This window comes from Uloborus diversus, chromosome 5, assembly GCF_026930045.1.
Source record: "Uloborus diversus isolate 005 chromosome 5, Udiv.v.3.1, whole genome shotgun sequence".
NCBI lineage: Eukaryota > Metazoa > Arthropoda > Arachnida > Araneae > Uloboridae > Uloborus > Uloborus diversus.
In genome coordinates, this window is record NC_072735.1 from 55682639 (window position 1) to 55687376 (window position 4738).

The following is a 4738-nucleotide window of genomic DNA, read 5'->3' on the forward strand; positions in this document are numbered from 1 at the left end:
ACACCCAAGCATTTCTAATGGGGTCGTTACATTATCCCTACATTTACAAATATATCACTGCACAGTTTAAAAATTAAAATACATGGGGGAAAATAACATTTTAGAGTAGTATCAATACTTGGGTGCAGTGGCGAATCCAAGAGAAAAAAGCTACTGGATTGCAGCATGTCCCTCCCCCCCCCCCATACCAGAATACCTGATCCTCCAACATCGAATATCCTCTAAGAAAATCTTTCATTTTGGTTTAAGGACTTCCATTCCTACAAATTTAAACGAAAGAGTCCCGAATTCACCTTCCTCTAACATCATATAAAATAAATTAAGACAAAACAACGTTAGAAGAAGCACAAATTTGCAAATTACAGCAGACACGTGTTTCGGCGTTACAGGGAACGCCTTTTTCAATGCAAAAAATAATGAGCTTATGGATGAAAAGACATCGGATGTCTTTTCATCCATAAGCTCATTATTTTTTGCATTGAAAAAGGCGTTCCCTGTAACGCCGAAACACGTGTCTGCTGTAATTTGCAAATTTGTGCTTCTTCTAATGTTTTTTTGTCTTACTTTACTGTTCAGCACAAAGGTATTTATTTATCTTATCATCTAAAATTCCGTTTTTGGAACTTCAATTTCGAATAATTTCAGTGAGAGATTCTCTAAGCCCCAGTCCTTATCCTGAAAGATATCCTGTTTAAATAAAGTCCTGTAAAGTCCTTAATTGCATTTTTAGGACTTAATTTTGGGACTACTCCGGAAAGTCCTAAACCAAATCCCATCTCCTAACTTCATTAAAAATTGCCAAGAAATGGGTTTTTATTATTTTAAAATCAAAAAACAATTTCAGAGGAGTGCCTATTGTCCTCTTCACATAATTAAAGACCATATAAAACTTCTTTATTAGGACTTAAATTTCAAAAGAAATTCCGGAGAAGGTTCTCCAACTTTTCTCCTTGTCATCAAAGATAATTTACTATTCTGCTTTTGGGACTTAAATTTCCAAAAAAATCCTTCAGAATACCCCCAATCCTTTCTCCCTCCACATGATAAAAACTCGTCTAAGATTTCGGTTTGGATTTTCAATCTCGAAAAACTTCCGGTGGAGGGGCTTCGAATCTAAACATTTCCCCTAATGCGTTTTTTAGGACCTATAGTTAAAAAGAATTCTGAGGAAAGGTTGCTCGCACCTTTTCCGTTTCAAAAACTTTAGCAAAGATGGTTTGCAACAAAGCTTTTTTAGGATATTCATTTCCATTTTTGACAAATTAGACAGCATCCCCGATCCTTCTGCCCCCCCCCCTAGCTCTCGTTAAAAATAGTCAAAAATTTTATTTTTAGGACTTCAATTTCGCGAAATTTCAAAGGCAGAGTCTACGAACTTTAACCCTTCATAAAGTCCCTGAACCTCTCCTCCTTCTAACATTACCAGTGCTGTATAAACTGCAATTTTAGAACTATAGTTTCGAACATTTTCCAAGGGAGGAGGACCTTATGATTGTATGTTCATATGGTCATTTCTCTTTCCCCACTGAACGCAATTCTCTAAATTTGATTGCGCGTACTAGTAATGAGAGTCCCTCCCCCTTGGAACAAAAATGTTGACCCTTTCTCTCTCATTATATATACGTTTGAAAAAACACTGAGTGACTTCAAGAATTTGGAAAGTATCGAGGTGGAGATGTTTGTTTAACATTAGAGTGGTTAATTTTTTTTTAATTTAAAAAGCTTTTTTTGGTACTTTTACAAAGAGAAACTGCCAAATGTGATTCCGTTTCTCCACTGTACACTGACTCATGGTATGACGCCTAAGATTACTATGAAGCAGATGTCGTGGTGTAGAAGGTACACTACAGGATTTTTTTTAGTGGTTGGAGGGGGGCCCGCAAGTCACTATTTTTCCCCGGGGCCCGGGTTGAGCTTTCGGCGACCCTGTGGGAATGAGATATCTTAGCCAAAATCTTTTGAACGAAAAAAAAAAATTGTTTCAAATGGAATATTTACTCAAAAGTTATTAAGAGAGGGAAGGCGGATAGTCAGACAGATCGACCAACTCACATTTTTACCATCTCAAAGCACTACTTTCTGATTTTTAATTTTTCAATATTCATTTAAATATTTTATTTATCTGTCACCTTTGTTTTTGTTTTTAACAATATTTTTAAGGTGCATTAAGCCTTCCTTCAAGCTTCTTCTTCTTTTACTTTTATGGAAAAGTAGGCTAAAAAGCTACAAAATATGAATTGGCATTGAATTAAGGATACAGCAAAACTTAAAAAATAACTGAGAATACATCCCCCTCCCCATCAATAGCTTTTATTGAATTGTAAACTACAGCAACACAAAAAGGGTATGTAAGATGGGATTTTCCCCCCTGTATAAGTAGTACTGAAACTGTTCTGTGAAATTGTCAACAGAGAAGTTTAAAACAATTAATTCCCATTTTCAGAAATTGTTTTCATTCACTGGGAAAGAAAATGAGAAGAAAAAACACAATATCTGTATCTCTTATTACGGAAGTAGTAAAGAAATAAAGTTTAAAAATAACTTCACTGAATTTGAATTTGGTTCTTAAGAGCTTAGATTGAAACCAAAACGAACTTTTACATAACATATTCATAAAAAGCATAATAAATAAAACATTTTAAAGCCATTTCTCATTAAATTTTTAGTTTTCATTTTCTTTATTTTTAAAAAAATAAAGAAAATAAAAACTAAAAATTTAAAACTTTATTTTTAAAAAAATGTTTTTTTGTAGGAAGACTCAAGTAAAATTTGTTCACCAATACAAATTTGAATAGATTACATTTAATGCACAAAAATTAAAACTAGTAATTAATTAAGAAAGAATAATGACAAAACCTTTTCAATTCATTTTATCCATGCATATTTAAACTTAATAAGCAATTTAAACATCCACTACACCAATCAGCAACGTGTTTTAAGAGTGTAGTATCATAATGACATTGCATAATTTGTTTAACACTATGCATGGATAGAAAAGTTAACTTCGAAATGCAATACAAAAACATATTTCCTGTTTTTATACTTTTAAAAAGTAAATAAATACATAAAAAAAAACTACAGTAGAAATATTGATATTTTTACATTAATATATACAATTTTTTTTAGAAAAAATGCATTACTCAATGTAAACAAACATGAATACTTTTATTTGATGCACATGTGCAACACACAGACATCTTAAATATGTAGAAAGATATGTAGTAACATTTAATTGCACCTTTAAAAATCCATTTCTAATTTTTGTCAAACAACGTATTCAACAATAAACACTGATACAGTGGAAATATTGCAATAAAATTTACATAGACTTCATATTACACTTACTCTTTGATTTACAGTCGAGCCTTGACTTAAGCGAGGAATATATTTTTTCCGCATTGTGTAAAAGGGTACATATACAAATTTTTTATTAACATACCCAATTATTTTAGATCATTTTAAATTATATATTACCATTTCTTAAATAAAAAGCTTAATTTTTAAAAAAGCTGCATTATTCAACATAAAATACTGTTACAATGCACAAAAATCAATGATCAATGGGAGAGAGAGGCATAAAATAAACCATTATGGTATGTACAGTATGTAATAATAATAAAGTGCTGCAGTGTAACAGTACAGTGGATACAAAAATTATATTTGTAACTTAAGCTTACTAGAGAGAAAAAAATATTGTTGTAGACAGGTTTTGTTAGAAAATGATTATCGTTCTATGCAGGTTTAAAATGCATTGAGAAAAAAAGAAATTCGCGGGGACCAAACAAAAATATCGTTGTAGGCAGGTTTATCATTATGGGCAGTATCATTATACACAGGTGATCCAAGAATTCAGGAATGATTTATTTATTTTTTAGAAGGGAATTTATTTTTTGCAAAATGTGTCCTTTTTCCTTCAAAAATATTTTTTGTTATTTAAATTTGTGATCCAATTACTATTTTTTAGAAGATCTTTGCTCCATAGAATCACATATCATAATGCCATGTAAATCAAAGAGAAAGTGCAACTGTAAATGGAATTTCTCAAAAGTTAAAATAACTTTAGTGAGCTAATTGAAGAAATAATTTAATGCAATGCTCTAAAGTGGAAAATTCTAACAAATTGCACTGTACAAAGAAGCACCCGTAAAAAGCAGCAAGCAAAATGTTGCAATAGAAGATAAAATTTTCAAGTGATAAAATAGTGATAGAAAAACACTGCTCTGAAACTTTTGTAAATTATGGAGGCATATTTTATATCACTATTTCATTAAATTTAACAATACTTTATACATTATGTAAAATTCATAAAAAGCATCTGCAGTGTCAACTATGCATAGAAAAAATAGTGAAACAGCAACAGGTTGTTAAGTTCACATGCTTAACTGCATAAAGCTTAAAATTATCAATAACTTTGAGCAAATTTTAAATTTCTGGTCAAATATTAAATTTACAGCATACGGTTCAAAGCTTACCTCAATTTGAAGCAGCAGACTAGCAGAGAATAACTCTGATTGAACAGTTAGTAAGCAAAAATAAAATAGCTATTTAATTTGAAAGTTGAGTAAAATCCATAACGAATATTTGATATCGGACAGTCTTGTACAACATGAGAAAATATCACAGTAACATGAAGAAACATTCATGTTGATTAATATGCATGAATAATATATAACAGGACACATCAAACAGATATTTATAAATAGATTAACAATTTGTTATTAAAAGCATTTAAACAAAT